We start from the raw sequence: 14,677 nt of genomic DNA, 5'->3' as shown, positions 1-14,677 counted from the left end.
CCTTATAAAAGGCACAGAGGAGAGACACCAAGGAAAGTAGAGAAGCCCAGGTGACAATAGTTGCAGAGGCTGGAGTGATGTGGCCACAGGGAACTCCTGGAGCCACCAGAGGCTGGACAAGACAAGGAAGGATTCTCCCCGAGGGAGCGCAGCCCTGCTGACACCTTGTTTTCTGATTTCTGGCCTCCAGGACAATAAGAAAAGAAACGTGTTAAACCACCCAGTTTGTGGGGCTATGTTATGGCATCCACAGGAAACTACTACAGAGGGGGAGGAGTCCAGGATGAGCCCAGGTTCCTGGGTGTTTGGTGTTGTCATTACTGCATTGGGGAAGTCTGGGCTTGAGTGTCAACAGTCAGTTTGGTGCCCTGACCGGTTAGGTCGGTTGGTTAGAACATCATCCTGATACTCCAGGGTTTCGGGTTTGATTCCCCATCTGGGCACATATAAGAATCAACCAATGAATGCATAAATAAGTGGAACGACAAATTGATGTTTTTCTCTCTCTTCCTCTCTCAAATCAATCAATACATTTTTTTTTTAAGAGTTAAGAGTTTGAACATGTCAAGTTTGAAAAGCTTGTGAGATGTTCAAGCAGAGAAGGCTGTAAATAGCTGGATGGAGGAGTTTGGAGGTCCGAGGAGGGTCAGGAGAAAAAGATATAAATTTGGAATTGTCAGCATACAGATTACATTTAAACCTCAGAAATCAAGAACTCTCCTAGAAAGAGTGTAGAGTAGAGCTGAGAAAGATCTGTGAGCTGAGTCATGTGCTTTGCAGTCCATTTGTGCGAAACTGGTCAATGCTTTGCCTTCTGTTTTTTCCTTTTTCTCACCTCTGCTGCCCACATGTTGTAAGAGAGGCAGGCTCTAGGAACAACATGGCTAACTGGTAAGGTAGTGTAATTTCAGAGCAGAACAGTGTGACTCTGCCTTCCCAAATACTTTCTCCATCTGTTGACTAATGCCTGGCTTTCCATGATTAGAGATTCGTTTCTTTAGACATTAAAACCTACATACTCTGCCATGGCTGGTGTGGCTCAGTGGATTGAGTGCTAGCCTGCAACCAAAAGATTGCTGGTTCAGTTCCCAGTCCGGGCACATGCCCGGATTGAGGGCCAGGACCCCAGCTGAGGGTGTGCAAGGAGCAACTGATTGAGTTATCTCTTATACATCAATATTTCTCTCCCTCTCTTTCTCCTTCCCTTCCTCTTTCTCTAAAAATAAATAAATAAAACCTAAAAAAAAAAAAAAGAAACCCAAAACCGAAACCCTACACATTCTTTGGGAGAAGTCATTTGTAACCTTTTCCTTTACACCTTAGTGAGAATTTGTATATCAGACCCCTTCGTCAGAGCAGGCTATGATGCAGTGGGAGATAGAGTGTGGGAGAACAAAAGCATGAAGTTTGGGGGGTATGCTGAGCAGGCAGAGTAGGAAAGGGTGATCATGAGAATGTGGGGACCCTGAAGCCCGACCATGTCTGCTCTACAGCTTTGCATAGGAGGGGAAAGCCTGCCATAGAAAGACTCCTCTCTGCCCTGCCATGGCCTGAAAACTCAGCAGGAAACTTCTTCCCTCACCCGCTGGGCACCACTGATGGAACCCAAGTTGACATTTCCTTCTCCAGAGTGAGAAGAGAAAGGACCACCAGTGACAATATGGCGTCACAATATTCAAGAGGAAATCTATTGCATGGGCTTCACCATGTTTTAAGGGCTATTCTGAAGTTTCTGCTTTTTTTAAGGGGATAGTTATTTTCACTAGCCTGTGGATATTACCTCCTCTTGTCTCCATTGCTACTGTCATCACTCTGGCACCAGCCCCACTGTGCCTTGTAGCGAGGCTCCCTGTGTCCCCTCTACCTGCACCCAGACTATTCTAGCTCTGCTATCAGAGTGAGTTTCCAAATGCAAACACGCTTCTCACCCTTCAGTGTCTTCCTGCTGCTCTCAGATAAAAACTATCAAGCTCACCGGGAAGGAAAGTATAGCACAGGGAAAATAGTCAATAATATATATAGTGTCAGGTGGGTATTAGACTTGAGGGCATTAATTCATAAGTTATGTAAATGTCTAACCACTATGCTAAAACTAATATAATATTGTCAATTGTAATTTTAAAAAATTATATAATAAAAAATATTAAACTATAAAGCTTTTCTTTACCTAACTGTTGCCTATATTTCCGGCTTCATCTCATCCCTATTCTCACTCGCTTTGCTGTCTGCGATCTAGGTGCACTGATATTCATTCAGTTTTTCCAGCTCCACAAGCCCCCCCTGCTGCTCCGTGTGTCTGGAGTGCCTTTCCTATCCCCACCCCACTCCCCCACTCCTCCCCTGCAGCCTTGCGCCCCTCCACCCCCCAGTACACAGAATCACACACTTCATTAGGGGCACTCTCCTGACTCCGCCCCCTCCCCCTGTACCAAACCCTTATTTTCAGCCTTATGGCACTGTATACCTTTTCTGCCTAGTCTGTGTGATAGTTGTAACTATGTGTGTGTGTGTGTGTGTGTGTGTGTGTATTTAAGTAGAATTATTTGCTTAATGTCGCTCCCTATCAGATTTTACTCTTTATAAGGACAGGTATCTTGCTCATGGTGGTGTCCCCAACATCTAGCTGTTCTTGGCCTGTTATGGGGTCTCACTGTATGTTGGCTAAATAGGTAAAATGGATGGACATACATTGCCACTAATTAATGGATTACCAAATTAATTCTAAGAATTCTCCTGATGGTTCACTTCTATGTGGCTCTTTAGGTTTTGAAAAGCAATCAATTCATCATGATACTGAGTCTGATTCTCCCCTCCTGGAGACTGCTTATTCCTGGAGCACAGTAAGGAGAATAATGTTGCCTATCAGTATCCACTTATGAGCATCAATTTCTTTTTTTCAACCAAAATTTATTTATTTTTTAAATTTTGTATTGTATTTCTCCATTATTATTTAACCCCCTCACACCCTCCCTCTCCCTGCAGTCACCACACTGTTGTCCATGCCCATGAGTCCTGAGCATCAATTTCTACCCCCAAATAGAAGGAGAGACATTCTCACAGGCCCCAGGAGAAATGATGTTGATTTTCTGATAGTACCCAGCAGAACAGATTTCTCTGAGGCTATTTATGAATGATGAGAAAGCCCAGGGAAGGGGATGCACCCCCTACCCTTACAGAGCCACTTCCAACCCCTCACTCACACCTAATAATGTGCGCCGGTTATCTGAGAATGTGTTTGGCCTCCCTGAAATTAAAAAATGATATTAAACACAATCACTTTAAATAAAAAGAAGAACACAGGGGCAAGCTTAATAAAATTACCACAAAACTTTAATTTAGGAAAAAAGTCAGTGACATGTTTCAAATGTAGTTCAAATGGTGTTTCTTTTGAATACTAAGTTTCCAACCCACAACTCCGGTCCTGAGAGTGATGGAAATGTGGTGTACATCTGTACATTTGTTTTCTCATGGCTTGTGTTTAATTACCCACAAAGAGAAAAAAATGTTTCATGTTCTCTGTTAACTGCCAAAATAGGAATTTCTGAGGCTTTGACAGGATTGGTTACCATCCCTTTGAAAGTTTTATTAACATAGCTGGAGAATGTTTTCAATCATTTTATTTTGATCACTAAAATGTATTTTCTATGATTTGCTCATGCTTGCTTCTATCATATATTAAGTAAACAAGGAGTTAGCAGCTTTTACCTTGTAAAATATATTGAGCTTTTTTTCAATTTTTAAAATAATTTTTATTATAGCACATTTCTCATAGACATACGAAAAGACATAATGAATATCTAGTATATCCAGTGCTCTCTGGAGCAAATTAAATCTTAACAGTTTGCCACGATTCCTTCAGATTTTTTTTAGAGAACAAAAATGTTGCCAGTACAACTGAGGGCTTTCTGTGAATTCTTTTCCCAATCTAATTTTCTTTCCTCTTCTCCAGAAATAATCACAATCATGAAGTTGGCACTAATCATTCTTGTACATGTTTTATGCTTTTACTACATATTCATGTATCTATAAACAGTATATGGTATGGTTTTGCAGGTTTTAAAACTATTTAAATGGTGTCACACTCTACATATTACGCAATTAGATTTTCTGTGGTTTTTTTTTTTTTTTTAATCAGATCTTTAGTGTATTTGTTGTTGTTGTTGTTGTTGTTGTTACCATTTAGGCCCCTTATGCCATCCCATCCCCCCAACCTGGAGCTTTTTTTTTTTTTTTCCTTAGATGCAGAGAGATGATGATTAATGAACAAACTAAAAATTGAATCTGAGAATTCTTCTTTATCTAGGATAGAAAGGAAATCTTGAGGCCTTTTGAGAGATTAGTATCTGCATTCATTTTAATGTAAACATCAGAGACATTCCATTCTGAGCATATTTCTTCCCTCAAAGAAAAAAAATTCTGTATATAGATGTTGTATTTTCTATGTATCTGTGGATATAAAAATATAAATAAATAAAAATGCTTAATTAAAAAATAACTCAACTGATATTTTCAGTCAGCAGTTGAAACTTAAAGCAAGAAGTGTTTTTTGGCCCTGACTGCGTAGCTCAGCTGGTTAGAGCATCATCCTGATACACCAATGTTGTGAGTTCAATCTCCAGTCAGGGCACATACAAGAAGCAACCAATGGATGCATTAATAAGTGGAACAACAAATCCATGCGTCTCTCTCTCTCTCTCCCTTCCTCTCGCTCCCTCAAATCACTTTTAAAATAGTACTCTAGTCCCTCCCTTATTTCTGTGCTGTTAAAAAAATTTTTTTGTAGAGTACTTTTAAAAATAAAAATGTACATGAGAAAATATTGAATGCTTACTCTAGCTAATCTTTTATCATAATTGTCTTTGTTATTCATATTTTTCAAAGTGTTATTCCAGTTTCATATACCTCATTGTTTGGGGTCTATTTAAAGTGTTGGGAGCATAAATACCTGGCTACTTTATCAGTAGTTGCATGTACAGAAAACAAATGTCTTGTCTTCTAGACGAATCTGTAAAAAGAGTCTATTTCAAACAAAACAGATTCTTGGGTTAAGTCTCAAAATAGGCATAACTAAGGTAGTTTTAATGCAATGCCCAAATAAGAAGGTACTTTCACAAAAATAAATGTCAAGGTATATTACTGAAATAAGGTAATACCATCTTATTTTTAACTAAAGTTTATTTTTAGTTATATGGACCTTGTAGAGTTAAAGTCTCAGCTCTTTATTTCTTATTGTTGTTAAAATTGCACTATAATCTGTATATACATAAGTTTTGTTTTTTCTAAAGATGTATTTGAACAGATCTTACCTGTGTTAGGCTAGATCCACAGACCATTGAGGAATTAAAGGAATGCCAAGAAATGAAAAGTTAACAACTTCTAAACATCAGGTGACCTGCAATAGGAGCTCTGGTAGCATGTCGCAAAGAACCATTTCCATTGTTCTTTTGTTCACCAATCAAGCAGGTATTTAAGTGCCTCCCACACACCAGATGCTGTTCAAGGTGTTGAGGATACATAAGTGAAATAAAGAGATCAAAAGGAGCATCTGTTCTGGTAGGTGGAAGTGAGATGCTTAATATTTAACCACATCTTTTCCTTCATCAAGAATAAGTCAAACACTATTAAAATAATCTCTAGATTTTCATCATAGATTGAGTTTCAAGAACACCTGCAGTATAAATATTATACCACAATATATTATTTTCTTTGATTTAAAAGTGTGAAAGTTCATCCTATTGGCTCACTTGACTTTTACCATAAGTGGTCGCTTTCTTCATGATTAAATTTGCGTACACCTCCTTAGAAAATTATGTTTTTCTCTGAAGGAGAGCCAAAAAGTATTAGGTTACCAGCTAGTTGGTGGTAGAACTGGTAATAGATCTGGGTGTTTTATCTGCAACCATCTGATCTTATTACTCACTTTATTTTAAATTTAGAACGTTGTTAGGGTGATTTGTTTTGAACTGGAGAGTGGGAACTCCCATTTATTAAGTGCCTGCTATAGTCAGGTATTTGGCATATGTGGAGAGGCAGGTATGATGAGACATAATTCACAAAGGAGAAGATTTTCCTGAATGCAAATAGATAACAGGTAACAAGACTGAAGTTTGGGCGTTGGTCTTCTGCTACCTACTGTGCAAAGCTACAGCTAAATGAAAACAGTACATTTGTTTACATTTAGATTGCTTCTTAGATCCAAAATTGAGATAAATAATTGACATCTAAATTCATGTCTAACACCAGAGTTGAATGATTACTGACATTTAATAAGTACTTATTGTGCTAGGTACTTTATATGAAGTGTATCATTTAATCTTCACAACAGCAGTTATTAACCCTATTTTATGGATGAGGACACTGAGGTTTTGAGAAGTGGCCCTTGGTCACATAAAGTCAAAATTCAAACTGGAGATTGTTAACATGCAAGAGCCCAGACTTCTAACCCATTTCCTCAATAAATGTCACCAAAAGGTGACTGAGGGAGCACTACTATCTCTGGGAAAACATCACCTGTCCTAGGACAACCTCTTCCCTTGGGGGAAGGTCCCTAGTAGGATGCACACTAAGGTGAGCTGTTCTCTTTCCTACCCCTGGTTCTCAGATGTGACTCAAGAGGACCTAAAGAAAGGACCCTTCAGCTGGAGACTTGCTGCTGCATGTAGGGTGAGACTCTCCAATGGGTTTACCTGGTAGGTCATACAAAGTAGTTCTCTGCTTGAGTCATGAGCATTTCCTAAATGCTCCCGTGAAAGAACAAAAAATGCTTTCCCTACGTTGGCACAGCAAAATGAGAGTCAGCAGCAGTGTAAATAAATGCGGGCTAAAAACACGTCTTGGGGACAGTATCCCCTCTTTTTGGTAACTTTTCAGGGCTTTTAGTCAATTCATTGAAGGAATACTTTCTAAACACCTATTGTATAAGGGGCTCTGTGTCAGGCAAAGTAGGGTACATCTTGTAGGAAATTGGAGGTGCAAAGAGAAGGCTACAATAAATCGAGTCTTAATCCAAATCTACATGGATTTTAAAATCGAAATAAAAAATAAAGAGGGAGTTTACAATGAAATTGCAATGTTTAGAGAAGAAACTTGATAATTCAAACACAAATCAAACAAAATTATCCAGAATAGAATAAATGTCTATTTTAGTTTTATTGACCAAATACAGTGCCCAGTCTACCTTTTATATTTCATTGTATAGGTACCATCACTAAAGGACAGTCTTCTTAAATTCGTATCCTATTTAGATAAATTGGATGGTACAGGTTAGGTACTGAAACTTTAGTGAATATTTTAAGAATATTAGAGAAAAAAAATCAGATTTCTATAAAGTAGGTCTAGTTACTTACCACGTATAATAGGGAATACAATGTCCATTTTCCTTCAAAAGAGCTCTGGAGATTCACCAAAAAAGTCTTGATGTTCAGCTCACTAGTTGCAAAAGCTTCCATGATTGCAATATTTCTTTCTAGGATGCCATTTTATTGTGTATTAATTAATTAGTTAATGTTTGAATTTGATATCTTTCAGATGAATTTTTTTAATGCAATATCCTGGTGATTTAGGAAGACACTCTAGTGTTATCAGTAATAAGGTTTCAAATTTAGGATGTGTCATTCTTGGGAAGAAATCTCCAGATGGCTCATTTCATTCTTTTTTGTTTTTTTATATTCTATTTGCTGCCATCCCCACCCGGCCTCCCCCACCCCCAAAAACCTGTCATTTCTTTCTTTGCTGTGTCTCCATTGCAAAAGATGACTTTACTTTTTTACCCCAACTTCTTCCTCATACTCCCTGACTATTCCCTATTTGGGGATGTGTATTCCCATATACTAAGTTCAGAGAGTTTATATACATAGCATGGATTTATTTATTTATTTTTTTTGGTTTTTAAAAAACGTTGTATTATGGAGCTTATATAAATATTTTCCTTTTTTTCTTCTCTGATCATAAACATGCCCTCACTCCTGGATTTGGAACGTAACCAAGCTGAAAGATGAGATCATGTTTGCAGAGCACAGTGAGGTCTCAGCAAGAATCATCTAATTTGAAAGCCATCAGTATTTTATGCACTCATATGCTAAAACACTGAAGAATAAAATCAGGAGCTTAAAAGTTATTTTCAGCATTGGAACTAAATAAAGAAGAGTTTTCTTTTTTGTATTATTTTATATTCAAAATAGTTTATTTTCTCTTGCAAATAAAATTCTGTTTCACTTAGAAAAACTGAATTATTATTTGCTAATGCAAATAATGTTAATGTTTTATTTTGGTATTATGCATACTGTAATGTTAACTCTTTTGTTTTTATTTTGAAATTGGTAAAATTTTAGACTATTATTTGTTAATGGCCTGATTTACGTTCTTAATGTGGAGAGACTTTTTCTGGTGTCTTTTTTATGTAATTATAATTAATGGTCTTATTTGCATATATTAATTAATGGTCTTAATTGCTTATTCAATATGGAGAGATAATTTTCCTTTTTTTTTATGTAATTACACATACCCTATACTGCTTAAAATACAAAACAGATGAGGATAACTATACTTTATTTGCAGATTTTTACCATATGTGAAACTTAGCATGAGTCAAGAATGTCGGACCCCAATGCCCCTTTGAAATATTTTTATGTGGTTCCATGAAATAGTGCATATTTTAATAGATGCCATGACAGGATGGCCTTGCTGAGGTCTTTGTTTTCAGATGATTCAACTCAAACTATCTGCTATGAGTATCTATTGTTTTTACCTGCTCACTCTACTCTCCTTCTTTGTTGGGAGTCAGTTTCTGATTTTCTTTTGGGAGTCAGCTTTCCCCAGGCCGTGTCATTCTAGTGAGGTGACTATAGTGCCTCACCTAGTCTGACCTAATAAGAATCTTCTCTATAATTTGTTCCTCTAAGATTCATAGCTGCTAGAAGAGAGAGGAGCTCCTTTTGAGGGGAGGGAGGGCCTCTCAAGCTAAAACCATACTAGCCTGAAGCTCATGGTCCTAACCCCAATATTCAGGGAAGGTCTTTGATAATGATGCCAACACACCGAGGGAACCAGAGTTCTGGCAGTATTTAGCACAATCTGGTGCGAGATCAGCTCTTCAAGTTCCCAGTTACTGTAGCCAATACATTTCCTTTTGGTTAAGCTAATCTGAGTTGCATTTCTATTACTTTCAACCAAAAGAGTTTTGGATATTGCTTTCCATCTAGATGTGAGAATGATAAACTCAATGCAGGCAAAAATAACTTGTCAACAGTTCTGAGTAAAAGAAAAACCTAATCAAAATCTTTTTTGAATAAGTTGTAAGTTTTTGTTGGTTTGGAATCCTAAACTTAGAAAGCTTAAATAACTAACAATTTCCTGTACCCTAGGGACAACTGTTAAGTAAACTAACTGATCCCAAGGATTATTCAAAGATGTAATTCCAGGTTATGTCAGAGTGTCATTATAGGTTCAACTTAATCACCGACATTTTCTACATTAACAGGATTATTCTACAGGAAGTGATGCCAAAAGAAATTATCTCAAGGCTCTGTGCTAATAACTTCAACATATTGGCACATCTCTGTGCCAGGAAGTGGCAAAGCCTTTCATATTTTAACATTTAATTTTCACAAAAATCCTAAAAGGTGGGTGTTATTATATTATTCCCCTTTTGAATCTTAGAGAGGTTCAGCGATGTGCTAGTTCACACAGCTGGCAAACAGAAGAACCAAAATCTAAGCCCAGGACTTTCTAACTTGAAAGCCCAGGCTTTTAACCACTGTTCTCTAAGTTCCCAAAGTTCCTAAGAATTTTTGCAATTATTATTTTTTTCAACGTATTTTGGAGATATACCTAGCTTATAGTAGATACAATATATCTATATATTTATGTAGATATAGATATAATAAATATAGTATTAAAATATATAGTAAATATAAGTTCTGATGAACTTATAAATACAAATATATAAATATGTGAATATTAATATATAAACACAATATAAATATTAATATATAACTATATTAAATATAAGTATAAAATATTTTATAACTACTATGAGCTAGGTATAAGAATTTCTAAGTCACAAGGCAATTTTTAAAAAAACTCAGGATAAATCAGAATTTGCCATCAAAAATTCAATATCTGCATTTTAAATTCATTCTCTTATGAGAGAAAGCGGCCTAGGCTGGCATTAAAAAAAAAAAAAAAAAAGGTTAAGTAACCAATCCAGCAAACTGCTAGCAGAACATTTTTCCAAAACTGCATAGCCCCATGGTGGTTTTGGAGGACTTGGAAGGCATCGCAGCCAATCTAATGAGATCCTAGGCATAGCAGGCACTAGGCCCAAACCACAACCTCCTCCTTTCGTAAGCCAAGTCTCTTGTGCGGATGTGCGCTCCTGACCCCCATTATCTAGATGTGTGGCGATGCCTTGTTTTCATGTTGACTTTTCACAGCTGGAAGCTGTATTGGCATTGCATGTTTGTTTTAACTTTCCACAGAGGGAAGGTTTCCAAAATGTAATTAATGGAGTCTTTATTTAGGAAAAAAACAAATGTGTTCTGTGTATTGATTCTGTTTTTAAAATATATTTTATTGATTGTTATTACAGTTATCCTAATTTTCCTTTGACCCTTCTTCCCTCCAACAATCCCCCCACTCCTGCCTTAGTTTGTGTCCATGGGTTGTGCATATAAGTTCTTTGGCTTCTCCATTTCCTATACTGTACTTTACACCCCCTGTCTATTTTGTCCTTACCAATTGTGCTTCTTAATCCCTGCACCATTTCCACCTTTCTCCGCCTTCCTCCTCCGAGCTGATAACCCTCCAAATGATCTCTATATCTAAATTCTGTTCCTGTTCTGGTTGTTTGCTTAGTTTGTTTGTTTTTAGATTCAGTTGTTGATAATTACGAGTTTGTTACTTTTTTAATGTTCATAGTTTTGATCTTCTTTTTCTTAAGTCTCTTTAACATTTTGTGTAATAATGGCATGGTGATGATGACCTCCTTTAGCTTTACCTTGTCTGGGAAGTACTTTATCTGCCCTTCCATTCTAAATGATAGCTTTGCTGGATAGAGTAACCTTGGTTGTAGGTCCTTGCTATTCATCATTTTGAATACTTCTTGCCACTCGCTTCTGGCCTGCAAAGTTTCCTTTGAAAAATCAGCTGATAGTCTTATAGGAACTCCTTTATAGGTAACTCTCTTCTTTTCTCTTGCTGCTTTTAAGATTCACTTTATATTTAACCTTTGGCATTTAAAAATATTTTTGAAAGGATTTTACTTATTTATTTTTAGCAAGAGGGGAAAAAGAGGGAGAAAGAAAGGGAGAGAAACATCAACGTGTGGTTGCTTCTCATGCACCCCCAACTGGAGACCTGTCCCACAACTCAGGCATGTGCCCTGACTAGGAATAGAACCAGCGACCCCTTGGTTCACAGGCAGGCACTCAATCCACTGAGCCACACCAGCCAGGGCTAGCATTTTAATTATGATGTGTTTTGGTGTGGTCCTGTTTGGATCCAATTTGTTTGGGACTCTCTGTGCTTCCTGGACTTATATGTCTAATTCCTTCACCAGATTAGAGAAGTTTTCTTTCATTATTTTTTTGCAATAAGTTTTCAATTTCTTGCTCTTCCTCTTCTCCTTCTGCCATGTCTATGATTTGGACGTTGGTACATTTAATTTGCCCCAGAGGTTTCTAAACCTCTCCTCATTTTTTTGCATTCTGGTTTCTTCTTTCTATTCTGGGTAAATGCTTATTTCTTTCTTATGTTCCAAATCATTGATTTGAAGCCTGGCTTCCTTTCTTTTGCTGTTGGTTCCTGTACATTTTTCTTTATGTCATTTAGTGTGACCTTCATTTCTTCCTTTATGTTGTTGTTGTCTTCAATGAGTTCTTTGAGCATCCTGATCACCAGTGTGTGAAACTCTGCATCTGACAGGTTGGTTATCTCCATTTCATTTAGTTCTTTTTCTGGGGTTTTGTTCTGCTCTTTCATTTGGGCCATATTTCTTTGTCTCCTCAATTTAGCAGCCTCCCTGTATTTGCTTCTGTGTGTTAGGAAGAGCTGCTTTGACTCCCTGTTGTATCGCACCTGTTAAGTTGTATGGGGCGGAGCCTTAGTTATTCTCCAGGGTAGGGCAACCTGCTTCACTGCTTTGTGGCTCTGTGTTTGTGCGTGTGGGGGGAGGGGTCACAGACGGGACACTGGCCTAGCCTGGTTTCTGGGTGTTTGCCCAGAACTCGCCCCATTTCCAGTCACTTCAGTCATTCCCCGTATGCAACTGGCACCTTTCCAGCTCTTGACCTGGTGTTAAATCCCAGAGTGGGTGGGTTTGAGTACGTTTTAAAACCCTGTGGTCCTTTAATCAAAGTTTCCTGAAAATCCAGCAGTTTCTTCCACCACTCCACCCCCCACTAATTTTTTATAGCCAGAATTATGGGGATTTATCTTCCCAGTGCTGGAACCCTGGGCTGTGTGGTCTGGCTTGGCATTGGGATTGCTCGCTCCTGAGGTACCTCTCCCAATTTTTATTCACCAGGTGAATACGGGACTGCCCATGCCCATTCCGCTGCTGTCACTGCTTTCCTCAGCACCCTGCAGCTTCTCACCTTTCTGCTCCATCTCCATGTCTCTGCCCCTCCTACCCATCCGGATGATTGTGGCTTCTTTAAATCTTTGGTCTCAGACTTCCATACAGTTCAATTTTCTGACAGTTCTGGGTGTTATTTATTTTGAGATTTAGTTGTAATTCTTCTATTCTTTTTTGTGATTGTGCCAAGAGGCAAAGTCTGTCTGCCTATGCCTCCATCTTGACCAGAAGTCACCACATTCTGTGTATTTAAAGATCCCCCAAAATTGTGAAAAAAATATTTTCATAACTAAACTAATTCAGATAGAACTATGTTTTCTAATGGAGGAGTGAAAAGAGATAGGAATGTGAATAGAGACTACCTTGCTTTGTGTTTCAGCTAATTACTTCTTAAATACATATATATCTTTGGGCATATTTTCACATCTCAGTTTTTCAATAATAATATTTAGCCCATAATGTTATTGGGAAGATTAAATAAAATAATGTGCATGCTAGTACTTTGTAAGTTTTAAAGCACTAACATTATTGTAAATTAATAGGCACTCTTAATATTGTTAGGAAAATTTCCTAGAAATTGCTTTGGTATCAGGGAACATATATCATTCATTCTATGTTTATTTTAATAAAATTTTAAGAATAGTTGAAAAAAAGTCTGCTTAATATCTTTAAACATTATAATGCATTATACAGTAACATTTGTAATGTCTAAATGTGCAATGCCATTGTTTAAACAAATAGCTGAGTAAAAACAGATTTAAATCCTTGTCATCTTGTTCATATAAAACATTAGGCAGTTGCAAAAAATTAACTTATTTTATTTTGATTTTGGGATGTAATTTCCTTTAAATGCATATTTGTAGGTATTGGTTCTTACTGTGCTTTCTTTTCATGCTGAAGAAACTATTTTTCTTTGGAGACCATTTATATGTATTTCAGGTAATTAAATATTTGGATTAATGAAGACTTGTGACATTTTTCAAATTAGAATTAGAACCAATGAAAACACATCTATTAAAACTATATATAACTATCAAACAACAACCCAGAAACTGAGTGTTGTGACGATGTGGAATAGTTGGAACCCTTGTGCACCATGGTTGGACATATAACCCGATGGATGTTTCTTTCTTGTACATCAATATTTCTCTCCCTGTTTCTCTCTCCCTTCCCCTCTCTCTAAAAAATTAAATAAAATATAAAAAAGCTTATTTTAAAAAAGAATAATTAAAACAGCTTATTCCTTGTGATGCACAAAACTGAAAAAAAAAATTTAAGATACCAGTTTAAATATTAGCTATCCATATGTCAAAATTTTAGTATGGCTGCTTTTTTCTTTTTTTTTTTTTTAACCCTACGTAACTATTTTTATTTTTGGAGAGTCTCACATGGACCAAGTAGCTGGCCTACTTTATTTTTTTTTTATTTTTATTTTTTTAGTATATTTTATTGATAATGTACTTACAGAAGTCCCAATTTTTTCCCCCTTTACTCCCCTCTGTGCAGTAACCCCCTTCCCTCCAGCAATCCCATCTCCCTTAGTTCATGTCCGTGGGTCGTGCATGTAAGCTCTTTGGCTTCACCCTTTCCTATATTATTCTTAACATCCCCCTGTCTATTTTGTACCAACCGATTATGCTTCTTAATCCCTGCACCATATCCCCATTTCTCCCCCTCCCCCCTCCCAGCTGATAGCCCTCCAAATGATCCCCATACCTGTGATTCTGTTCCTATTCTGGTTTGCTTAGTTGGATTTCGTTTTTATTTTTTAGATTCAGTTGTTGATAGTTGTGAGTTTCTTGTCATTTTAATGTTCATAGTTTTGATCTTCTTTTTCTTAAGTAAGTCCCTTTGAAATTTCATATAATAATGACTTGGTGATGATGAACTCCTTTAGCTTCACTTTGTCTGGGAAGCACTTCATCTTCCCTTCCATTCCAAATGATAGCTTTGCTGGATAGAGTAATCTCGGCTGTAGGTTCCTTTTCATCACATTGAATACTGCTTGCCAGTCCCTTCCGGCTGGCAAAGTGTCCTCTGAGAAATCAGCTGATAGTCCTTTAGGCACCCCGCTGTAGGCAACTCTCTGCCTCTCTCTTGCTG

Source organism: Furipterus horrens, unplaced genomic scaffold (genome assembly GCF_987537825.1).
Source record: "Furipterus horrens unplaced genomic scaffold, mFurHor1.1.pri manual_scaffold_3, whole genome shotgun sequence".
Lineage (NCBI taxonomy): Eukaryota > Metazoa > Chordata > Mammalia > Chiroptera > Furipteridae > Furipterus > Furipterus horrens.
This window is presented reverse-complemented; position numbering follows the sequence as displayed.